Raw genomic sequence first — 27,213 nt, 5'->3', positions numbered from 1 at the left:
TGCTCACAACAAGGGTTAGTTGTACAAGCATTATCAATTATAACGAAAGGAGGACAAGTAGAGATCTCCTTGGTAAGCTTTGCTTGGAGTTGATCATGAAACTCTTTCAGGGAGAAATGAGCACCTTTCAAGACCTTGTGAGCCTTGTCAAGTGTATCAAAATCCGCCTTGAGTCTGTCATGGACAACCCCAAGTGCAGCCTTTTCAGACTTAAACACACGAGGAAGAACAATAGCGTGATCTAGCTCCTTTTGTAATTTAGTGCAATCATCGTTGTGTGACTCCTCAAGAGCCAAACGAAGACTGTGCTCTTTTTCTATAGCAATAGATAATTCAGCAATCTCATCGGCATAGTCACGACCATATCCTTGCAGCTCGGAGATAGTCTCCTCATGAGCCTCGATGATGTCATTAGCCTCACCCAGTTGTTCAAAAAGAGAAACCAAGTGCTTCTTGGATTCTCATTTGATTTTACACAGAAATTTGTCAAAATCATGCTCATTAAGTTCCACAACATCACTATTGTCAACACAGTTTAACAATGAAGGAGCAGTTCTGATGGTGGTCTTAATGCTGGGTATTACCTGATCGATACCTTTGGCCATAAGGCACTTGGCGATGTGGTTATCATTGGGGGCGTTGAAGAGAGACATCTTGGGAGAGGGGGTGGCAATGGCTACAGTCGCCGTTGCCACCATATCGTCATCATCATCGTCATCGAAGGGGTACTCTTCAAGTGCCACCATACCCTTTGGATGGGGTTTCTTGATAAAGTTATTCTTGTTTGGGAAAGACTTGGCTTTGTCTTTGTGAATGAGCTTGCCCCTGTTGTCTTACCTCTTTCCATAGGTACATTCTGCCACGAAGTGACTCACATTGCCGCAGTTATAGCATGTCCTCACACGTTGCTTGGTCTTGAACCCACTTGAGTTATTCTTGGAGAAGTTGGGCCTTGAGTTTCTCTTGTTGCCCCAGAATTGCCTTGACGCAAGAGCCATGTGCTCGTGATAAGCATACTTAGTGTCTTTAGGGCATCTATCATCTTCATCATCCTCTTCTTCTTCAGAAGAAGAAGCCTTTGCTTTTAAAGCAAGGTTGGGTGAAGTTGTCTTTGACCAAACGCGAGCAAGTGCATTATCAGCGGTCTTGTTCATGATTGACATTGCAATGAATTCATCCAACACCTCACTGGAGGACAGGGAGTGAAAATCTGGTCGTTGGTGAATGATGGATGACATGGCTTTGTTGAATGGCATGATGGCCTTGAGAAGCTGCACTTGATCCATGTGTCATCCACATCCTTGCTCCCATGATCCTTGAGAGCAACAACAATAGCAGTCACCCTTCAATAGAGATCACGAGGGTCCTCATCTTCCTTCATCGCAAACTCATCGACCTCATCAAGCACCACTTCATAGTTGGACCATTGAATGCTTGAGATTCCCTTGTACAGCACCATAATGTGCTCCCAATAGTCCTTAGCCAGAGTGAAGGGGCGCAAGTGAGTAAGATCTTCAGGAGGCACTCTGGACTGGAGAATAAACAATGTGGAGTGGTTATATTGATTCTCCGCTTCTTCTCTTGGAGTGAGGTTGCTTGGGTCATGTGAATAGTAGCCTTGCTCAATGATTCTCCATAAATTTGTTGAGCTGTGATTCAAATGAGACTTAACAGAAAATACCCAGTTAGCAAAATCACCCTTAACAAGCTTAGGAGGAGGACCAACAGGATTAATACGCGGTGTAGGAACTGGCCCTCCATAGACCATGCGAGGTGGAACTGAGGCATAGGTTCCAGTACCATTATTATTGTGAGGGGAAGAAGGTTGCATGCCTTTAGCCGCTTCCTTGGAGGAATTGGCCTCCGAATCCGTGTTGGCGGGTTTAGCCACCAACGCCGGTTCAAGAGAACTTTTAATTCCCTCAATTAACTCTTTAAGCATGGTCTTGACTTCGTTCGTCAAGGACGTCCTGAGGTTGGCCATAGCCGCATTCAAGTCGTCCCTTGTGATCGAAGTCAAGGCAATGGCCTCGGGTTGTCCATGGGCTCCTCCCTCATCCTCATCCATACTCTTCGGGTGGTGAAACCCTTAATAAAGAGACGTGGCTCTGATACCAATTGAAAGGATTGATATGGTTGACTAGAGGGGGGTGAATAGGAAACAACCATTTTTAGTTATTCTTAACAAGTTAGGGTCAACAACATAAAGGTTCTCTAAAATGACAACTAGGTGAGCAACCTATATGATGCTACCAACTCTAATCGCTAAGGCAAGTAAGAAATACTCTACAACAATAACATACACAATGTAAAGGTTAGATATAACCATAAGTGGAACCGATGAAGACGAGGATGTGTTACCAAAGTTCATTCCCTTTGACATGAAGTATGTCTCCGTTGGAACGGTGTGGAGGCACAATACTCCCTAATAAGCCACTAGGGCCACCGTATTCTCCTCACGCCCACACACAAAGCAAGGTGCCATGATTCCACTATAGGTGCCCTTGAAGGTGGCAACCGAACCTTTACAAACAAGGTTGGGGCTAACTCCACACAAAGCTTGAAGGCTCCCAACAAGACCACGGAGCTTCACCACAATGGAATGTGGCTCCGAGGTGACCTCAACCGTCTAGGGTGCTCAAACACCCAAGAGTAGCTAGATCTGCAAGGGATTAGTGGGGAATCAAATTTCTCTTGGTGGAAGTGTAGATCTAGGCCTTCTCAACCAATCCCTAGAAAATCAACAAGTTTGATTGGCTAGGGAGAGAGATCGGGCACATACGAGCTTAGGGAGAAACAATGGAGTCTTGGAGGGTCAAAGGTAGGGTTTGTGAGGTAGGTGAACCCTTTATATAGTGAGGGAACAAAACAAACCGTTATCCTCACTCTCAGCACGTTCCTGGCGGTACTACCGCTTGGGCGCAACAGTACTACCGCTGCCCCCAGCGGTACTACCGCTTGGGCGCAACGGTACTACCGCTGCCCCTGGCGGTACTACCGCCAAGACGGAAGCGGTACTACCGCAAGCCCCAGCGGCACTACCGCCAGGAGCTGGCGGTACTACTGCTAGGCTGACAAAAATCCACGGTAGTAAAAATACTACTACCGAGACTACCACCGCTGGAAAAGTGTTCGCAAAAAGTTTGACGAAGTACAACCGCTCAGAGAGGGAGGTACTACGGTCCCTAGTGGTACTACCGCCGGGAGCTAGCGGTACTACCGCAAGCCCCAGCGGTACTACCACCAAGAGCTGGCGGTACTACCGCCAGACTTTCTGCAAAACTGAGAGAGACTAAGCGGATGCTCCATTGCCGCAAAGAGAAAGTGGTGGAAATAAAAATGTGCGCGTGAGAGAGTTGATTCCACCCAAACTTTTCCTACACGGACCCCCTCTTAATAGTACGGCTTTGATTCTACTCAACACTAACAATGATACTCGTAGGAAACACTGTGCTCCAACAACACCGAGGGGCGATGATCCATTTTGTGCTTCGTTATGTATTATCTGAAATGCTCAACGCACACGATTAGTCCGCAGAGGTGCTGTCATCAATCACCAAAACTACTTAGAACAAAATATGCCCTAATAATAATTTTGTCACTCTTTCATACCTAATCTCTAGGAAGAACACTTTTCTTTTGCCTTATTGTGGGATATGATCTCACTACAGAGTGGTCGGTTTTATGGGTTTTTTGGGCATGGCCAATGCGATTGTCAGCTACCAGTTGACCTTTAAAAGATGATGTTTCTGACAACATTGTGTGCCTCTCGTTTATGAGGTGGCTATGTTGCACCGGTAAAGAATAGTGCTCTTCATCTCCACAGCTCCGGAAAGGAGGTTTTGGACGAGACCTCGTCTAATAACCCAAGGCGCGCCATGAAAAATCACGTGGAGATATTAGAAGAGATCTTGACGAACACATTTGTTGAGGCTGTCATTGCAGCAGTTGGTGCTCTGATGGTGGATAATAGTGGCATTTGGCCCATGGCATCAGAAATCCTAGTGGTGACTATTGCAAAACACACCATCGGGGACCCCACCCTGAACAAGACGAGGTCATGGCGGGCTTTGTCTCTCCGTTTGCAGCGATGGCTCACGGGAAACGGATTGATGCGAGCCTCTCTATGAAAAGCATCCCACTAAAATCAGGGCTTGAAGGAGCGACGACAGAGTAGTAGAACTTTTCTGGGCTGACAATGTATGAGTGAAGTCTGACAGATGAGATGCTTCTCCATGACGTACCTATGCTACATCTTCATCGTATCTACTTTTCCAAACTCTTTTGCCCTTGTTTTGGACTCTAATTTGCATGATTTGAATGGAACTAACCTGGACTGACGCTGTTTTCAGCACAATTGCCTTGGTGTTGTTTTTGTGCAAAAATGAAAGTTCTCGGAACGTCCTGAAAATTTACGGAGAATATTTCTGGAAAATATGAAAAATACCTGCGCAAAGATCCACCGGAGGGGATGGGCCAGTGGGCCACAAGCCCTATAGCCGCCACCCCTTGGTGGCGGCTAGCAAGCTTCTCGGGCCAACGTGGCTTTGCCGCCCCCAAACTCAGCTCTATAGATTCACTTTCGTCCCAGAAAAAAATCAAGAGAGAATATTTCGTCGCGTTTGCGATACGGAGGCGCCGCCACATCCTGTTCTTCATCTGGAGGGCAGATCTGGAGTCCATTTTTGGCTCCGGAGAGGGGAAATCGTCGCCATCATCATCATCAACCTTCTTCCCTCTCCAATTCCATGATGCTCTTCATCGTTCGTGAGTAATCTATTCGTAGGCTCGCTGGGCAGTGATGAGTAGGATGAGATCTATCATGTAATCGAGTTAGTTTTGACGGGGATTGATCCCTAGTATCCACTATATTCTGAGATTGATGTTGCTACTACTTTGCCATGCTTAATGCTTGTCACTAGGGCCCGAGTGCCATGATTTCAGATCTGAAATTATTATGTTGTCACCAATATATGTGTGTTTTAGATCCGATCTTGCAAGTTGTAGTTACCTACTATGTGTTATGACCCGGCAACCCCGGAGTCACAATAACCGGAACCACTCCCGGTGATGACCATAGTTTGAGGAGTTCATGTGTTCACCAAGTGCTAATGCGTTGGTCCGGTTCTTTATTAAAAGGAGAACCTTAATATCCCGTAGTTTCCTTTTGGACATCGCTGCCACGGGAAGGATGGACAATAGATGTCATGCAAGTTCTTTTGCCTAAGCACGTATGACGACACATGGAATGCATGCCTACATCACATTGACGAACGGGAGCTAGCCACATATCTCTCCGTGTTATAACTGTTGCATGGTGAATATCATCCAAACAAATCACCCACCCATTGCCTACGAGTTTGTTCCACTGCTGCTGTTACTTGTTTTGCTCTGCTGCTGTTACTACTGTTGCTGCTGTTGTTACTTGTTTTGCTCTGCTGTTGTTAATACTGTTGTTGCTGCTGTTACTTGCTTGCTCTGCTATTAATTGCTACTGTTGCTACTTGCTACTGTTGTCACTACTGTTGTTCCTTGCCACTCCTGCTACTCGTTACACTACTGCTACCTGCTACAATACTGGTTCGCACGACGTTGACGGGAAAGAATATTTCCCGTCTACCGGCAACTTCTCGCATCATTGATACAATCGTTAGGAATAGTCTGCCGTCAACAGATCATTTCTGACACCGTTGTTATCATACTACTTTGTTGTTGATACTTTGCTTGCAGATACTAATCTTTCAGGTGTGGTTGAATTTGACACATTCGTCTGCTAATACTTGAGAGTATCCTCTCACTTCCTGACTAGCGAGTCAACAAATTTGGGTCGAATACTCTACCCTCGAAAACTGCCTCGATCCCACGCATTGGTGGGTCATTGCAAGACAATTTCTAATTGTTGAGCAATCGAGAATAGCATTTGTCTAGCCATTGCCAGAGATCTGCTAAACAACATTTTTCTGGCGCCGTTGTCGGGGAGGCGATTGCTATATTCTCTGAGTCACTTGGGATTTATATCTGCTGATCACTATGAAGAATCTGAAGGATCCAAAAACCAGAGTTTTGCCCTCAACTACGAGGGGAGGTAAGGAATTGCCATCTAGATATGCACTTGATTCACCTTCAGTTATGAGTAAGTTTGTGACATCACCTCCTGCTAGAAATCTTGATATGTCGCCTGTGCTTGATGATGCTTATGATACTGCTAGATGCTATGCCTGATGATGCTAGAGATGTTAGGCCTGATACTGCTTTGCCTGATACTGCTAGAGATGCTATGCTTGATGATGCTAGAGATGCTATGCTTGATACTGTTTTGCCTGAATGTGCTAGATATGCTATGCCTGATGATGCTAGAGATGCTATGCCTGATGATGCTAGAGATGCTATGCCTGATACTGCTAGAGATGTTATGCTTGGTGATGCTAGAGATGCTATGCCTGATACTTCTTTGCCTAATATTGCTAGAGATGCTATGCCTGATACTGCCTTGCCTGATGATGCTATGCTTGATATTGCTAGAGATACTACTTTGCCTGATGTTCCACTAGGGGTATTCCTTGATGCTCATATTGCTAGAGTAACTGCCAATGCTCGTGATGCTTGTGAAACTGCCGATACTATTGAGACAGAACCTGCTTTTGCTCCTGCTAGATCTAGCTCTCCTAGATATGAATTGCCTGATATACCTGAGGGTTACGTTATGGAGGGAGAGATAGCTGAGGATTTTCTTGCGTGTAAGGATGCCTATGACGCTGAGAAATTACTTCTCAAGTGGAAGGAAAAATCTCTAAAAGCTAGGATGAAATACGACCCGAAGTTTGCCACTTCACCTATCTTTATCATCGATAAGGATTATGAATTATCTATCGACCCTGAGATAATCTCTCTAGTCGAATCTGATCCTTTCCACCGTTATGAGTCTGAGACAGTCGTAGCCCATCTTACCAAACTACACAATATAGCCACACTTTTCACTAGTGAGGAGAAGATCCACCACTACTATATCCTTAAGTTGTTTCCTTTCTCTCTAAAGGATGACGCTAAAGCCTGGTTCATCTCTCTTGCTCCTAGATGTGTGAGTAGTCCCCAGGATATGGTCTATTACTTCTGTGAGAAATATTTCCCTGCCCATAAGAAGCAAGCTGTCTTGCAGGAAATATACAACTTTTCTCAACTCAAAAAAGAGAGTCTCCCACAAGCTTGGGGGAGGATCATCCAGCTACATGATGCTTTGCCTGGTCACCCTCTTAAGAAGAACGAGATACTTGACATCTATAACGGACTTACCGATGCCTCTAGAGACTACCTAGATAGTTTTGCCGGTTGTGTTTTTAGGGAACGAACTATCGAACAAGCTGAGACCCTTCTGAATAGCATCTTGATCAACGATAAGGCTTGGACTATTCCCGAACCACCTCCTAAGCCAACTCCTAAGAAAAGAGGTATTCTATTCCTCAGTCCCGAAGATATGCAAGAAGCCAAGAAATCTATGCAAGAGAAAGGCATTAGATCTGAAGATGTCAAAAATCTACCACCTATCGAAGAGATCCATGGTCTCGATAACCCGATACAAGTAGTAGAAGTGAATTCTCTGCGTAGGTTTGATGAGAGTGATATTCCTTTTGACAAACCTGCTAGCCTATGCTTTGATGAATTTGACAACTTTGTTGCCAAACAACAGAGTTTCAATGATTATGTTAGCAGACATTTGGAACAAAGTACTCGTATGCTTAGCCATTTAAGTGCTTGTGTAGACAGAAATGTCAATGACCTGAAGCTTATGAGTAAACATGCTTCTATGATTACTACTCAGGTAGAACAAGTACTTAAAGCTCAGAATGACTTGCTCAATGAATTAAATGACAACTCTGTCAGAGTCATTACTAGAGGAGGCAAAATGACTCAGGAACCTTTGTATCCTGAAGTCCATCCTAAGAGAATTGATCAAGATTCTCAAGGGATTAATGCTGATACACCCAGTCATCCTAAGGAGAAGAAGAAGGATGATAGAAACCTACATGCCAGTTCACCAAATACTGTCACACCTGAAGAACCTAATGATATTTCTGCGTCCGATGCAGAAACACAATCTGGTGATGAACATGAACCTGGTGATAATATGGACAGCGATGTTCATAATAATGCTCAACCTAGCAATTATGAGGATGTGGAGATTGAACCTATGGTTAATCTTGATAACCCACAACCTAAGAGATACGATAAGAATGACTTCGCTGCTAGGAAGCATGGTAAAGAAAGGGAGCCATGGGTTCAGAGACCTATGCCCTTTCCTCCTAAGCAATCCAAGAAAAAGGATGATGAGGATTTTGAGCGCTTCGTTGAGATGATAAGACCCATCTTTCTGCAGATGCGGTTAACTGATATGCTCAAAATGTCTCTGTATGCCAAGTACATGAAAGATATCGTGACTAATAAACGGAAGATACCAGATCTTGAGATCTCCACCATGCTTGCCAATTACACTTTCAAAGGTGGAACTCCTAAGAATCTTGGTGATCCCGGAGTGCCCACTATACCTTGCTCCATTAAAGGAAACTACGTAAGAACTGCCTTATGTGACCTTGGAGCCGGTGTTAGTGTTATGCCGCTTTCTCTTTATCGTAGACTTGAATTGGATAAGTTGACACCCTCTGAAATTTCTCTGCAAATGGCCGACAAATCAACTGATTTCCCTATCGGCATTTGCGAAGATGTGCCTGTTGTGGTTGCTAACACCACTATCTTAACAGAATTTGTTATCTTGGATATTCCCAAGGACGATGCCATGGCTGTCATCCTCGGAAGACCCTTTTTAAACACGACAGGGGCTGTTATAGATTGCAACAAAGGCAATGTCACTTTCCATGTCAACGGTAATGAGCATACAGTGCACTTTCCGAAGAAACGATATCAAGTACATTGCATCAATGCTATCGAAAAGACTTCATCGATTCTTATTGGGAGCTTTGAATGCCCTATTCCTCGTGTCAAGATGAAGTGTGATTTGCTTGTTGGGGAGATACATATCCCCATTGAGGTGACTTAGTGGCTATTCGACAATTCTCCGTTTCTTCTTGTGATCCAAAAAGGTTTTGTCATGAGGATTTGATCAACCTCATTGACGGATTTCTTTCGATGACCATGAAATGGAAGAATCAAAGAGTCACATACCTCTGTTTTGAGCTTTCACTTTATGTTGCTTAGAAGAAAAATGATAGATTTAGTTTAGCTTTTCCTATTTGCTGTTTTAGCGTCCCGGAGAAAAATACCCCGAAATAAAAGTTCTCCGATGGTCGTGAAAATCTAGTATGATTTTTTCTGGAATATTTGAAAAATACTGGGACTGAGAGCTGGCCTAGGGGCCAAACCAGTGGGCCACAAGCCCTGCAGCCGCCCCCCTGGTGGTGGCTAGCAAGCTTGTGGGGCCCACAGGGAGCCCATCCACTCATTCCAGCTCCCATCCTCTTCTTCCACCTCAAGAAAAAATTGTTTCGCAGCTCAAACCCATCTTCTTGCTCATTTGGCTGTGATTTTCGATCTCCTTGATCAAAGCACCATTCTCCGAACCGTTTTGGGGAAATTACTCCTTGGTAAGTGACTCCTCCATTGGTCCAATTAGTTTTTGCTCTAGTGTTTTATCCTTCGCGTATTCTTGCTACCTTGGTGACCCTGTTCTTGAGCTAGAAATGTTGATTTTAGCTGGTTCCAAGTAGTTTTAGCGCGTGATACGGTCTCTAGGCACTAGTAGGAGTAGTTGCTACAAGTTGGGTTAATTCTTACTCACTTTTCTTTCAAAGTCTCTAAAAAATTCAGAATTTTTCAGAGCTAGAAAATGGAAAAGATGAGGAGGTTCTTCAGAGGATCTTCAAGACGTAACCCCAAGGAGGATGAGAAGAACCACCCCAAGTACGTGGTTCCTCGAGTCACAGAAGTTCGAGCGTGCGAGTGGACAAGTGATGAATTTTTGCGCGCCGCTGGGCTTTATGAAGACTTTTATTACTTGGTGGAGAACGCAGGTCTTACTGCGTTCGTTGAAGATAAGTGCTCACAATACCTCCTCCTCACCAGTATTTTCGTTCAAAGCTTCAACTTTTATCCGAGGAAGAATCCTCCCATGGTTGAGTTCATGTTGTACGATATCCCCCAGTGCATGACACTATAGGATTTTTGCAATGCATGCAAATTACCTTATGTTGGGGATATCCGTGACCCTCGTCCACGGGACTTGGAGGATTTCATAGGTACTATTGCTATTGGGGAGGAGAGAGGAGTGTCTCGCGCAAGAATTGCTAGCATACATTTTCCTATGCTTCGGTACTTCTCATTATTTGTGGGAAAAAGTCTGATTGGCCGTGGGGAGGCTGGATCACTTAGCTCTCCAGACCTTGCGGTTTTGCACGAAGGCCTTTATAATGATAAGACTTATAGCCTAGGTGCTATAGTAGCCCAGCGGTTGAACACCAATCGTTCCAAGGGTGTCGTCTATGGAGGTATCTATGCTACCCGTCTTGCCAGACACTTTGAGATACCCATTAGACTGGGAGACGAAGGAGAGATGCTTCTCCCTAAGAAATATCTGGATTATGACAGCATGGTTCGCCATGATTTTATGGATAGAGATGCTAGTATACGGATGATTTATAACCTGGTATTTAGTCAGGGTACTCGAGAGACTATTACTTTGCCTGCTCCTTCTTTGTTCGATCTTCATGCATGCAGGTACACTATTATGCCCTCGGACATCTACGCATATTGGGGCTTGGCCCAACCACAGGTGCCCGTGCCCGAGCCGCCAGTCGAGTACCACACGCTAGTTTATCAGTGGGAGCCAGAGGAGCTCACATAGCAGTGGCATCCACAGTCTGCTCCGGAGTATCCCGGAGCTAGTTATTTCCCGCCTTGGGAGTAGACCAAGCTAGGCCAAAAGCCTAAGCTTGGGGGAGTACGTGTTCTCACTGACCTTACATTCATGCTTATGCTTTCACTTTGTTAGTCGGTGTTTACACTTTGCCACTGTATTATCCATGCTAGTTTATTTTCGTTTTCTTGTTTTCTTGTTTTGTGTCCTTTTGAAAACCCAAAAAGATTTTCCTTTCTTCTTTTGCTTGTTGGGAGTTTTCCCGTGTAAATAGTTTTCTTTTTCTTTGGGTCAAGGTAGAAGATATTGGTTACAATGTTTAGTGGTTCTTGCATGGATACCTGTTTAGCTTTCAAAGAGCCATATTACTTTGTCTTCTCCTTTGTGTTTGCCTGCAGATTCAGCTTAGTCCCTTGCACAAGCACTCTTAGTATTGTTCACATCGTTCGATCGTGCAAATCAAGGGCAATAATGATGATATATGATGAAGTGACTGAGACTGGAAAAGCTGGTATGAACTCTATCTATTTTGTTTTTGTAAATATGACTAGCTTGTCATGCCTGATTCAGCTTTGTTGTGAGAGAACCATGTTTGCAATGACAACTTAGAGATCATAGTTTCTGATGCCATGCTTATTTAGCTAGGAGCTTATAATGGTTTGTCTTGAATGCCAACATAGATTTTGAGATGACTATGATGTAGTATGATAGGATGGTATTCTCCTTTGAATGATTCAAGTGGCTTGACTTGGCGCATGTTCATGCATGTAGTTGAAACAAAATCAACATAGCCTCTATGATGTTCATGTTCATGGTGATTTATATCCTGTTCACGCTTGCATTCAATGTTAGTCAAACTCATTGCATCTTGATGACTGTTGTCGCTCTCTAGTTGGTCGCTTCCCAGTCTTTTGCTAGCCTTCACTTGTACTAAGTGGAATACTGCTTGTGCATCCACTTCCATAAACCCAAAAGTTTTTTCTATGAGAGTCCACCATACCTACCTATTTGCGGTATCTACCTGCCGTTCCAAGTAAATTTGCATGTGCCATTCTCTAAACCTTCAATAAATAATCTGTTTTGCATGCCCGAACCGCTCATGTGGTGACAGGGGGCTATTGGTATCTTCCATGTTAGGCATGTTATCCTCGTCATGTGTTTATTCACTGTCATTCACGAGAAAGGGGCCGATAATTGGAATGCCCAGTTCCACGCTTAAATCAAAAACATAACTGTAAAACAAGACTCCCCCCGGATTGATGTTAGTATGGACGGTACCCAAGGATTCGGCTAGCCGTGGAGTGTGATTGATTGGTGGTGGGGGAGTTAAAACTTTACTTTTCTGTTTGGGAACCGCCTATAGCATGAGTAGCATGGAAGATATTGAGAACTCTTGGTCATTGCCTTGACAATGAAAGCATGCCACCCAAAATTATTATCTCTATTTTCAAAGCTTGAGCTTTGGCACCTCTGCGAATCAATGCTTCCCTCTGCGAAGGGCATGTCTATTTATTTTCCTGTTGAGTCATCCTCTTCTTTTAAAAGCACCAATTAGAGAGCACCTCTTTCACTTTTTTGCTTTGCTTTTCATTGATATTGGGTATGACTATGACTGGATCTTCGTTGCTATGAATTACAATGTTTAGCCAGCCCTTGATCTTTGAAAGTGCTCTGCATTTATGTTTTGCAGTCTCAGAAAGAGCTAGCGAGATACCACCTATTCATATTGCTTCATGCTTGTTTTGATTGAATTGTTGGTATTTGAAACTCATTATTATTTGCTCGTTAGCTGATTATGCCATTAATATTAGTTTACCGTGAGACCTTTGTGTCACTTGCTTATGTGGTTAACTTGTGATCTTGCTGAAATTCTGGTTATGAGTTAGACATAGTTGCAACAATAAGATCAAACAGAGTTTGTCAAAGTTTTTCTTTCTCTTTCAGTTTGTCAACTGAGTTGCTTGAAGACAAGCAAGGTTTTAAGCTTGGGGGAGTTGATACGTCTTCATCATATCTACTTTTCCAAACTCTTTTGCCCTTGTTTTGGACTCTAATTTGCATGATTTGAATGGAACTAACCTGGACTGACGTTGTTTTCAGCAGAATTGCCTTGGTGTCGTTTTTGTGCAGAAATGAAAGTTCTCGGAACGTCCTAAAAATTTACGGAGAATATTTCTGTAAAATATGAAAAATACCTGCACAAAGATCCACCGAAGGGGATGGGCCAGTGGGCCACAAGCCTTGTAGCCGCCACCCCATGGTGGCGGCTAGCAAGCTTGTGGGGCCCACGTGGCTCTGCCGCCCCCAAACTCAGCTCTATAAATTCACTTTCGTCCGAGAAAAAATCAAGAGAGAAGATTTCGTCGCGTTTGCGATACGGAGGCGCCGCCACATCCTGTTCTTCATCTGAAGGGAAGATCTGGAGTCCGTTTTGGGCTCTGGAGAGGGGAAATCGTCGCCATCGTCATCATCAACCTTCTTCCCTCTCCAATTCCATGAAGCTCTTCATCGTTCGTGAGTAATCTAATCGTAGGCTCGTTGGGCGGTGATGAGTAGGATGAGATCTATCATGTAATCGAGTTAGTTTTGACGGGGATTGATCCCTAGTATCCACTATGTTCTAAGATTGATGTTGCTACTAGTTTGCCAAGCTTAATGCTTGTCACTAGGGCCCGAGTGCCATGATTTCAGATCTGAAATTATTATGTTGTCACCAATATATGTGTGTTTTAGATCCGATCTTGCAAGTTGTAGTTACCTACTATGTGTTATGACCTGGCAACCCCGGAGTGACAATAACCGGAACCACTCCCGGTGATGACCATAATTTGAGGAGTTCATGTGTTCACCAAGTGCTAATGCGTTGGTCCGGTTCTTTATTAAAAGGAGAACCTTAATATCCCGTAGTTTCCTTTTGGACCCCGCTGCCACGGGAGGGATGGACAATAGATGTCATGCAAGTTCTTTTCCCTAAGTACGTATGACGACACACGGAATGCATGCCTACATCACATTGACGAACGGGAGCTAGCCACATATCTCTCCGTGTTATAACTGTTGCATGATGAATATCATCCAAACAAATCACCGACCCATTGCCTACGAGTTTGTCCCACTTTTGTTGTTACTTGTTTTGCTCTGCTGCTGTTACTACTGTTGCTGCTGTTGTTACTTGTTTGGCTCTGCTGCTGTTACTACTGTTGTTGCTGTTGTTACTTGCTACTGGTGCTACTTGCTACTGTTGTCACTACTGTTGTTCCTTGCCACTTCTCCTACTCGTTACACTACTGCTACCTGCTACAATACTGGTTCGCACGACGTTGACGGGAAAGAATATTTCCCGTCTACCCACAACTTGTGGTGCCATTGATACAATCGTTAGGAATAGTCTGCCGTCAACAGATCGTTTCTGACACCTTTGTTATCATACTACTTTGTTGTTGATACTTTGCTTGCAGATACTAATCTTTCAGGTGTGGTTGAATTTGACACATTCAGCTGCTAATACTTGAGAGTATCCTCTCACTTCCTGACTGGCGAATCAACAAATTTGGGTTGAATACTCTACCCTCGAAAACTGCCTCGATCCCACGCGTTGGTGGGTCATTGCAAGACAATTTCTAATTGTTGAGGAATCAATAATAGCATTTGTCTAGCCATTACCAGAGATCTCCTAAACAACCTATCACTTGAAAAATGCATTTGTCGAACACATGGTTCGTCCAAGTCTTATCACCTGCCGTTACTACTTCGGCTTGGTAACAGAAAAGAGCGGAGGCCTATCGGGGAGAGAAAATAACCTACCATCAGATACGTGGAGATGTGTCACAAGCATTGACAACCATGGTTATGAGATATGTTAGGTCGACACGGTTCTCAGTTAAACTTAATGGTGTCCTATCAGAGGGCTTTCTTCCTCAGGATTACGACACGAAGATCTGTTATCCTTTTACCTCTTCCATTTTTGTGTTGATCTTCTTTTAGCATTACTTAAACAAGTTCAACACGACAAGGAAATTCAAAGAGTGTCCTTTGGGCGCACTGGCCCCATTGTGACTCACCTCCTTTTTGCGGATGATAGTATCGTGTTTTTGGAGGCCTCTAATGACAACTTAATATTTTTGCATCCGATTTTACAGTCTTATGAGGAGGCATCTGGGCAGAGGGTAAACTTGTAGAAGTCAGTTATTTTCTTTTGTAAGGGTTGCAATGATGGAAGTAAAGTGAGCTCAAAATTATGGTGGATATAGAGTCATAGATGCTCAATGAACGATATCTGGGCGTGCCTACTACGGTTGGATGGTCAAAGGACGGGTGCTTCAAACATGTGAAAGAAGCATCTAAAGTAAAATTCACATGCTTGAAAGGACAAGGTTTTTTCAAAGGTGGCAAGGGAAGTTTGAGTGAATCGAGTGTTACAAGCAACACCATCAAGCTACTTGCCCAACGACCCAGCAAGCTCGAAGGCTATGGGTCGAGCTAGATTTCGGCAATGTGGAGTGTATGGGTCATGGATTGTCCAATGATTTATCAAGGATAGTTCTCGATCCGTCGAGGGGTTTATTATTTTCTCGGCGAGCCCATGTTCGGCCGACTAGTGTTTCCGCCGAGCTCCTCTGGGTTGCTCTACGTAGATTGACTTTCTTCACATTTGTTGAGTCTGTCAGGTGCTTTCCATTGCGCAATACTTGTGTATCCATGTAGATAGCTCGATGAAGTTGTTAAGTTGACGACGAGCGAGGGCATTTAAGATTCCTTCATTATGGATGTTATGCCCAAAGGTTTCTATAATTTCCTGGCCACTATAGTCTGGTATCTGATATTTTGCGAGGAAGAATCTAGCCTAGAAGTGTTAGACTGCCTCCCCTTGTTGTTGCTTGACGCGCCATAGGTCACGTATATCAGACATCTCTAAATTACCGAGAGAGTGTCAAGCGTGGGAGGTAGATGGGGAATTTTTTTGCATCCCGCCACGATGTCAACCCCTAGTTTTGTGAGTTGGGTCCTATACAGTCGGGGAGTTCGGTGCGCTAGGTTCGGGATCCGGATTCTTAGTCGAATGTTGCCGCATGGAATCTAAGTCACACTTTGAATCGACTTCGGACCAGAGCTCCGATTCCGTATTAGAGGGGCCACTGGATTGTTGGAGATTCGAACATAGACCGTCCTAAGCTCCGGTGGTTGGGTTGGCAAACCTTCGGCCGGGTCCTAGAGGGTGGCAACCAAATGCGTGATGGGCGGGAGGTAAATTTTCATGTCGTCGCGTTTAAGCCCGATCAGAACGTAGACCAAGGGTTGGTCATTCATTATCCCCATGGCATGGATCCGGCCAAGCATCTCATTTAGTGTCGTGATGTCTGTGTAGTCCATGTTTTCAGAGTACATAGGATCAACCCACAAATTCGCGGTTCCAAGGGCACTTAAAGTTTCAGAGTACATGCCTCTAGGGTCGGACCGAGGGTGGAGGAAGCCTTGAGGGCATGGTCCACCCTCCCCGACGTTAGGGTGTCGGGGCTCGAGAGCTCTTTAGGGGGGTCGAAAGTTTTGTCAGAACTATTCCCCCGGGAGTCGGCGACGAACTCCAGGTTCCCAAACCTGATCTCCCAATCGGGGGTGAGGTTTCTAACCCGGACAAGGCGGCCGGTCGGATCAGCATGCAGCATGACGCTTCCGAACGTGAAGATATTTTCGGGGATGAAAATGTCCCCGTTATAGATGTCGTCGCTGCTGATTAGGCGAGCCATATATCACTCTCGTGATCCTACAGTGGAACTCTCAATGAAAGCACTGATGTCGATGTCAAAATCGGTGGATCTCGGGTAAGGAGTCCCGAACTATGGATCTTGGATGGATGAGTAATAGGAGACAACGAAGATGATATTTACCCAGGTTCGGTCCCTCTTGAAGGAGGTAAAATCGTACGTCCTGCTCTTGTTTATGTTGATGATGGAGTACCGAATACAGAATTAATCTACCTTGATATCGTACGTTGTGGTCTAAAACCCTAGGAGTAATGATCTTACGGTGCCTTACGGACTAAAGCCCTCTTCTTTATATAGATACCAGGGGTACTAGGGTTATAGACTGTCAGTTACACTAAGGAGAAAATATGCTGATTATCATCTTGACTTGCAGCATACACCAAGGCTTTGGAAGAATCCGTTCTGAACACGACAGCACGTGGTAATTTGGCCTTCAATGTTAATCACAGGGCGGCCCATGAGTCCGGCCTATGAAAATAGGTAAGCGGCCCGAGGACCCCTTAGTCCCGGATGCCCTCAACTAGTTGATTGCTCCCCCATACTCACTATGGCTGAGCCATCCTTTGTCACATCTTCACAAGTCCATTGTCACCACAATGGACGGTAAGCTTTAAGCATGATATCTTTGTGATGCTCCACTTGAACTTGCACACCGCAATGATGATCACCACTTGATGTCATCCTGCATGGGTTGTATGAGATCTTTCTCTTTACGCAAGCCCATGGAAACATACCTAACCCCACATGGAATTCTTATGTAGATCATAGGTTAGTGCACAAAGCGTAATGGACAATGCTTACCATACCATGGGATCACTAGATCCCTCTCGGTACATCTTAGACGCTTTGTGTGTTGATCAACTTAATTCACTCTTTGACTTGGTCTTGATCAACCTTGAATCTTATCTTCTCTCTTCATATAGATGATGTCTTGAAGGTCAACATGAATGCTCACACAATCTTCTCCTTCAAGACATGCTTGCAATAAGTTCAACTCTCAAATGACCAATCTTTGGATAAAACCTTGAATACCACCTTGGTCACCATATAAACTCTTGAAACCAACAGATGGACTTCAAGAAGTTCATATGGACAAATCCTTCGAATATAACTTAAGGAAACTATTAGTCCATAGGGATTGTCATCAATTACCAAAACCACACATGGAGAAATATGCTCTAACAACAAGTTCTCCATATATACCAGTTATCCTCCATTCAAAGCCATATTGTTCACTTACCTTAACATCAGTATGGTACTTTGAGAAATTGTTCAACTCCACATGGATATCCTTCTTCCACATCATCGCCAAACCTCCACTTTTTCCATCATTCTCCTTTATCATGATGCTACCCATCCCAAGGATCCATTTAAATCTTCCCGTTCTTAATTTATCCAATTTTGTTTGTGATAAAAAATGCAACACCGAGGTCATCTGCTTCTGAAGCTCTAGAAGCCCTCGAACTGCCGGGCCATTCCCCAAACTCTGGGAATTACATGCCGCAATCCTCATCTTGCGGCGTTGGGCTGTCCCTGCAGCCCAGCGTTTTCAACACTTGCTCGAGGCTTTGTAGTGCTTGATAGCATAATGTCGATCTCCATTCTCGACTTCTTTCCTGTTCAAAACTCTTTATCAATCTCAATCATGTCCGGTGGTTTCTTTTTCGACTCGTAAGCACATGAAGGAGATATTTTACCAGCTACTTTATGCTCCTTTCTTTTCAATGTTCATAGTTTGACTTTTTTCTCTGCCTTTGCAGCCTCCACCTGATGTTTGTTCCTCACCTCTTTTTTGGACTCCATAGCAATTCTGAATCTTGCTAAGGGAGATGAAATATCGATACACACTTTAATCCTCACTAGTAACAATGCACGTGAAACGCACGTGTTCGTCATCAAATATAAATGTGAGTATGCTCAAAGGACCCAAAATTTAAAATCCCTGTCCTTGTGTAATTTATAATAATTTTTCATAAATGGGAACCTATATACAAGTATTCTAGAATGAGCTTTCGTAGATAAATTATAATTAAACATAAGAATCTTAACATTCCTTTAAAAACCGATAAATGCATTGAGGAAACCAAATGCTAGGTGTATGTCAAGTGCACTTCACACAGTTTTACACTCGCCAAACCCTATGCCGAGTACAGATCTACCTTTGCAAGGTGCTCAAGATAGAATGTTTTTCTTTCGAGTATTTTCCTAAAGAAAAACTACAACATCACAAACTGCAGGCTCATAGAGAAAGATCGGTTTGATATACTGAAGAGGCATTTTTTCCTTTTTTTAATTCATATTTCATGAAATATGGTGGGATACGTGTGTCCCAGTGTGTCGCAGCGTATCCCCGCGTCCGGTCGTGTCTGTTGGGGAACGTCGCATGGGAAACAAAAAATTTCCTACGCGCACGAAGACCTATCATGGTGATGTCCATCTACGAGAGGGGATGAGTGATCTACGTACCCTTGTAGATCGTACAGCAGAAGCGTTAGAGAACGCGGTTGATATAGTGGAACGTCCTCACGTCCCTCGATCCGCCCCGCGAACAATCCCGCGATCAGTCCCACGATCTAGTACCGAACGGACGGCACCTCCGCGTTCAACACACGTACAGCTCGACGATGATCTCGGCCTTCTTGATCCAGCAAGAGAGACGGAGAGGTAGAAGAGTTCTCCGGCAGCGTGACGGTGCTCTGGAGGTTGGTGATGATCTTGTCTCAGCAGGGCTCCGCCCGAGCTCCGCAGAAACGCGATCTAGAGGAAAAACTATGGAGGTATGTGGTCGGGCAGCCGTGAGAAAGTCGTCTCAAATCTGCCCTAATTGCTCCATATATATAGGAGGAGGGAGGGGGACCTTGCCTTGGGGTCCAAGGGACCCTCAAGGGGTCGGCCGAGCCAAGGGGGGGGAGGACTCCCCCCCAAACCGAGTTGGACTTGGTTTGGTGGGAGGAGTCCCCCTCCCTTCCCACTTCCTCCCTCTTTTTTTTTTTCCTTTGATTCTTTATTCTTGGCGCATAGGCCCCCTTGGGGCTGTCCCACCAGCCCACTAAGGACTGGTGTGTCTCCCCAAAGCCTATGGGCTTCCCCGGGGTGGGTTGCCCCCCCCCCCCCCGGTGAACTCCCGGAACCCATTCGTCATTCCCGGTACATTCCCCGTAACTCCGAAAACCTTCCGGTAATCAAATGAGGTCATCCTATATATCAATCTTCATTTCCGGACCATTCCGGAAACCCTCGTGACGTCCGTGATCTCATCCGGGACTCCGAACAACATTCGGTAACCAACCATATAACTCAAATACGCATAAAACAACGTCGAACCTTAAGTGTGCAGACCCTGCGGGTTCGAGAACTATGTAGACATGACCCGAGAGACTCCTCGGTCAATATCCAATAGCGGGACCTGGATGCCCATATTGGATCCTACATATTCTACAAAGATCTTATCGTTTGAACCTCAGTGCCAAGGATTCATATAATCCCGTATGTCATTCCCTTTGTCCTTCGGTATGTTACTTGCCCGAGATTCGATCGTCAGTATCCGCATACCTATTTCAATCTCGTTTACCGGCAAGTCTCTTTACTCGTTCCGTAATACAAGATCCCGTAACTTACACTAAGTCACATTGCTTGCAAGGCTTGTGTGTGATGTTGTATTACCGAGTGGGCCCCGAGATACCTCTCCGTCACACGGAGTGACAAATCCCAGTCTCGATCCATACTAACTCAACGAACACCTTCGGAGATACCTGTAGAGCATCTTTATAGTCACCCAGTTACGTTGCGACGTTTGATACACACAAAGCATTCCTCCGGTGTCCGTGAGTTATATGATCTCATGGTCATAGGAACAAATACTTGACACGCAGAAAACAGTAGCAACAAAATGACACGATCAACATGCTACGTCTATTAGTTTGGGTCTAGTCCATCACATGATTCTCCTAATGATGTGATCCCGTTATCAAGTGACAACACTTGCCTATGGCCAGGAAACCTTGACCATCTTTGATCAACGAGCTAGTCAACTAGAGGCTTACTAGGGACAGTGTTTTGTCTATGTATCCACACAAGTATTGTGTTTCCAATTAATACAATTATAGCATGGATAATAAACGATTATCATGAACTAAGAAATATAATAATAACTAATTTATTATTGCCTCTAGGGCATATTTCCAACAGTCTCCCACTTGCACTAGAGTCAATAATCTAGTTCACATCACCATGTGATTCCAACGAATCGAACACCCATATAGTTATGGGGTCTGATCACGTCTTGCTCGTGAGAGAGGTTTTAGTCAACGGTTCTGAAACTTTCAGATCCGTGCATTCTTTACAAATATTTATGTTATCTTATAGATGCTACTACTACGTGCTATTCGGAAATGCTCCAAATATCTACTCTACTATACGAATCCGTTTCACTACTCATAGTTATTCGGATTAGTGTCAAAGCTTGCATCGACGTAACCCTTTACGACAAACTCTTTAACTACCTCCATAATCAAGAAAAATTCCTTAGTCCATTAGTTACTAAGGATAAATTTTGACCGCTGCTAGTGATTCAATCATGGATCACTCTCTGTACCTCTCAACATACTTTGAGTCAAGGCACACATCAGGTGCGGTACACAGCATGGCATACTTTAGATTCTACGGCTAAGGCATAGAAGACGACCTTCGCCTATTCTCTTTATTCTGCCGTGGTCGGGTTTTGAGTCTTACTCAAATTCACACCTTACAACACAACCAAGAACTCCTTCTTTGCTGATCTATTTTGAACTCATTCAAAAACTTGTCAAGGCATGCATCTTATTGAAACTTTCATTAAGCGCTTTTGATCCATCTCCATAGATCTTTGATGCTCAACGTTCAAGTAGCGCAATCCAGGTATTCCTTTGAAAACTCCTTTCAAACAACCTTGTATGCTTTACAGAAATTCTACATTACTTCTGATCCAAAATATGTCAACCACATATACTTATCAGAAATTCTATAGTGCTCCCACTCACTTCTTTGGAAATACAAGTTTCTCATAAACCTTGTACACACCCAAAATCTTTGATCATCTCATCAAAGTGCTTATTCCAACTCCGAGATGCTTGTACCAGTCCATTGAAGGATCACTGGAGTTTGCATACTCGTTAGTATCCTTAGGATCGACAAAACCTCATGGTTGTATCTCATACAATGTTTACTCAAGGAAACCGTCGAGGAAACAATGTTTTGACATCCTACGTGCAATATTTCATAAATAATGCAGCAACTACTAACATAATTCTAACAGACCTTTAGCATCGCTACGAGTGAGAAAGACTCATCATAGTCAACTGTTTGATCTTGTCGAAAACATCTTTGCGACAAGTCGAGCTTTTCTTAATAGTGACTTATCACCATCATCGTCTGTGTTCTTTTAAAGATCCATTTTACTCAATAGTCCCATGACCATCAAGTAGTTCTACCAAAGTCTACACTTTATTTCACACATGGATCCTCTCTCGAATTTCATGGCTTCCAGCCATTTGTCGGAATCTGGGCCCACCATCGCTTTCTCCATAACTCGTAGGTTCACTGTTGCTCAACAACATGACCTCCAAGACAGGGTTACCGTACTACTCTACAGCAGTACGCGACCTTGTCGACCTACGAGGTTTGTAGTAACTTGATTCGAAGCTCAATGATCACCATCATCAGCTTCCACTTCAATTGGTGTAGGCGCCACAGGAACAACTTCCTACGCCCTGCTACACACTGGTTGAAGTGATGGTTCAATAACCTCATCAAGTTCTACTACCCTCCCACTCAATTCTTTCGAGAGAAACATTTTCTCGAGAAAGGATCCGTTTCTAGAAACAAACACTTTGCTTTCGGATCTGAGATAGGAGATGTACCCAACTGTTTTGGATATCCTATGAAGATGCATTTATCCGCTTTGGGTTCGAGCTTATCAGACTGAAACTTTTTCACATAAGTGTCGAAGCCCCAAACTTTCAAGAAACGACAGTTTAGATTTCTCTAAACCTCAGTCTATACTGTGTCATCTCAACGGAAATACGCGGTGCCCTATTTAAAGTGAATGCGGTTGTCTCTAATGCATAACCCATAAACGATAGTGGTAATTCGATAAGAGACATCACAGCATGCACCATACTAAATAGTGCGTGGCTATGACGTTCAGACACATCATCACACTATGATGTTCCAGGTGGCATGAACTGTGAAACAATTTCCACATTGTCTTAACTGTGTACCAAAACTCATAACTCAGATATTCATTTCTATGATCATATCGTAGACAGTTCATCCTCTTGTTACGACGAACTTCACTCTGAAACGGAATTGAACTTTTTCAATATTTCAGACTTGTGATTCATTAAGTAAATACTCCTGTATCTACTCAAGTCGTCAGTGAAGTAAGAACATAATGATATCCACTGCGTGCCTCAGCACTCATTGGACTGCATACATCAAAATGTATCACTTCCAACAAGTTACTATCTTGTTTCATCTCAATGAAAACAAGGCCTTGCTCATGTGGTATGATTTGCATGTCACTAGTGATTCGAAATCAGGTGAGTAAAGATCCATCAGCATGGAGCCTCTTCGTGCAATTTATACTAACATGACTCAAGCGGCAGTGCCACAAGTAAGTGGTACTATCATCATTAACTCGTATCTTTTGGCACCAATGTGTAACACTACAATCGAGATTCAATAAACCATTGAAGGTGATTATTCAAGCAAATAGAGTAACCATTATTCTCCTTGAATGAATAATCGTATTGCAATAAACACGATCCAATCATGTTCATGCTTTAACGCAAGCACCAAATAACAATTATTTAGGTTCAACACCAATCCCGATGGTAGAGGGAGCGTGCGACGTTTGATCATATCAACCTTGGAAACACTTCCAACACGTATCGTCACCTGGCCTTTAGCTAGTCTCCGTTTATGCCGTAGCTTTTATTTCACGTTACTAATCACTTAGCAACCGAACCGGTATCCAATACCCTCGTGCTACTAGGAGTACTAGTAAAGTACACATCAACATTATGTATATCAAATATACTTCTCTCGACTTTTGCTAGCCTTCTTATCTACCAAGTATCTAGAGTTGCTCCGCCTCAGTGACTGTTCCCCTTATTACAGAAGCACTTAGTCTCGGGTTTGGGTTTAATCTTGGGTCTTTTCATTAGCGCAGCAACTGTTTTGCCGTTTCACGAAGTATCCCTTCTAGCCCTCGCCTTTCTTGAAACTTAGTGGTTTTTCAAACCATCAACTATTGATGCTCCTTCTTGATTTCTACTTTCGCACTGTCAAACGTCGCGAATCGCTCAAGGATCATTGTATCTATCCTTGATATGCTATAGTTCATCACGAAGCTCTCAAAGCTTGGTGGCAGTGACCTTTTGGAGAACCATCACTATCTCATCTGGAAGATTAGCTCCCACTTGATTCAAGTGATTGTCGTACTCAGACAATCTGAGCACACGCTCAACGATTGAGCTTTTCTCCTTTACTTTGTGGTCAAAGAATCTTTGTTGGAGGTCTCGTACCTCTTAACAAGGGCACAAGCATGAAATCACAATTTCATCTCTTTAGAACATCACTTATGTTCCGTGACGTTTTAAAACGTTTTCGGTGCCTTGCTTCTAAGCCGTTAAGTACTTTTCACTGAACTATCGTGTAGTCATCAGAAACGTGTATGTCGGATGTTCACAGCATCCACAGACGACGCTCGAGGTGCAGCACACCGAGTGGTGCATTAAGGACATAAGCCTTCTGCGCAGCAACGAGGACAATCCTCGGTTTTACAGACTCAGTCTGCAAAGTTTGCTACTATCAATTTTCAACTAAATTTTCTCTAGGAACATATAAAAACAGTAGAGCTATAGCGCAAGCTACATCGTAATTCGCAAAGACCATTATACTATGTTCATGACAATTAGTTCAATTAATCATATTACTTAAGAACTCCCACTCAAAAAGTACATCTCTCTAGTCATTTGAGTGGTATATGATCCAAATCCGCTATCTCAAGTCCGATCATCACGTGAGTCGAGAATAGTTTCAGTGGTAAGCATCTCTATGCTAATCATATCAACTATACGATTCATGCTCGACCTTTCGGTCTCATGTGTTCCGAGGCCATGTCTGCACACGCTAGGCTCGTCAAGCTTAACCCGAGTGTTCCGCGTGCGCAACTGTTTTGCACCCGTTGTATGTGAACGTTGAGTCTATCACACCCGATCATCACGTGGTGTCTCGAAACGACGAACTGTAGCAACGGTGCACAGTCGGGGAGAACACAATTTCGTCTTGAAATTTTAGTGAGAGATCAGCTCATAATGCTACCGTCGTTCTAAGCAAAATAAGGTGCATAAAAGGATTAACATCACATGCAATTCATAAGTGACATGATATGGCCATCATCACGTGCTTCTTGATCTCCATCACCAAAGCACCGGCACGATCTTCTTGTCACCGGCGCCACACCATGATCATCCATCAATGTGTTGCCATCGGGGTTGTCGCGCTACTTATGCTATTACTACTAAAGCTACATCCTAGCAAAATAGTAAACGCATCTGCAAGCACAAACGTTAGTATAAAGACAACCCTATGGCTCCTGCCGGTTGCCGTACCATCGACGTGCAAGTCGATATTTCTATTACAACATGATCATCTCATACATCCAATATATCACATCACATCATTGGCCATATCACATCACAATCATACCCTGCAAAAACAAGTTAGACGTCCTCTAATTTTGTTGTTGCATGTTTTACGTGGTGACAAAGGGTATCTAGTAGGATCGCATCTTACTTACGCAAACACCACAACGGAGATATATGAGTTGCTATTTAACCTCATCCAAGGACCTCCTCGGTCAAATCCGATTCAACTAAAGTTGGAGAAACCGTCACTTGCCAGTCATCTTTGAGCAAAGGGGGTTACTCGTAACGATGAAACCAGTCTCTCGTAAGCGTACGAGTAATGTCGGTCCAAGCCGCTTCAATCCAACAATACCGCGGAATCAAGCAAAGACTAAGGAGGGCAGAAAAACGCACATCACCGCCCACAAAAACTTTTGTGTTCTACTCGAGAAGACATCTACGCATGAACCTAGCTCATGATGCCACTGTTGGGGAACGTCGCATGGGAAACAAAAATTTTCCTACGCGCACGAAGACCTATCATGGTGATGTCCATCTACGAGAGGGGATGAGTGATCTACGTACCCTTGTAGATCATACAGCAGAAGCGTTAGAGAACGCGGTTGATGTAGTGGAACGTCCTCACGTCCCTCGATCCGCCCCGCGAACAATCCCGCGATCAGTCCCACGATCTAGTACCGAACGGACGGCACCTCCGCGTTCAGCACACGTACAGCTCGACGATGATCTCGGCCTTCTTGATCCAGCAAGAGAGACGGAGAGGTAGAAGAGTTCTCTGGCAGCGTGACGGCGCTCCGGAGGTTGGTGATGATCTTGTCTCAGCAGGGCTCCGCCCGAGCTCCGCAGAAACGCGATCTAGAGGAAAAACTATGGAGGTATGTGGTCGGGCAGCCGTGAGAAAGTCGTCTCAAATCAGCCCTAATTGCTCCATATATATAGGAGGAGGGAGGGGGACCTTGCCTTGGGGTCCAAGGGACCCTCAAGGGGTCGGCCGAGCCAAGGGGGGGGGAGGACTCCCCCCCAAACCGAGTTGGACTTGGTTTGGTGGGAGGAGTCCCCCTCCCTTCCCACTTCCTCCCTCTTTTTTTTTCTTTTTCCTTTGATTCTTTATTCTTGGCGCATAGGCCCCCTTGGGGCTGTCCCACCATCCCACTAAGGACTGGTGTGTCTCCCCAAAGCCTATGGGCTTCCCCGGGGTGGGTTGCCCCCCCCCCCCCCCCCCGGTGAACTCCCGGAACCCATTCGTCATTCCCGGTACATTCCCCGTAACTCCGAAAACCTTCCGGTAATCAAATGAGGTCATCCTATATATCAATCTTCGTTTCCGGACCATTCCGGAAACCCTCGTGACGTCCGTGATCTCATCCGGGACTCCGAACAACATTCGGTAACCAACCATATAACTCAAATACGCATAAAACAACATCGAACCTTAAGTGTGCAGACCCTGCGGGTTCGAGAACTATGTAGACATGACCCGAGAGACTCCTCGGTCAATATCCAATAGCGGGACCTGGATGCCCATATTGGATCCTACATATTCTACGAAGATCTTATCGTTTGAACCTCAGTGCCAAGGATTCATATAATCCCGTATGTCATTCCCTTTGTCCTTCGGTATGTTACTTGCCCGAGATTCGATCGTCAGTATCCGCATACCTATTTCAATCTCGTTTACCGGCAAGTCTCTTTACTCGTTCCGTAATACAAGATCCCGTAACTTACACTAAGTCACATTGCTTGCAAGGCTTGTGTGTGATGTTGTATTACCGAGTGGGCCCCGAGATACCTCTCCGTCACACGGAGTGACAAATCCCAGTCTCGATCCATACTAACTCAACGAACACCTTCGGAGATACCTGTAGAGCATCTTTATAGTCACCCAGTTACGTTGCGACGT

This window comes from Hordeum vulgare, chromosome 3H (genome assembly GCF_904849725.1).
Source record: "Hordeum vulgare subsp. vulgare chromosome 3H, MorexV3_pseudomolecules_assembly, whole genome shotgun sequence".
NCBI lineage: Eukaryota > Viridiplantae > Streptophyta > Magnoliopsida > Poales > Poaceae > Hordeum > Hordeum vulgare.
The sequence above is the reverse complement of the archived record's forward strand: the minus strand, read 5'-3'. Positions refer to the sequence as shown.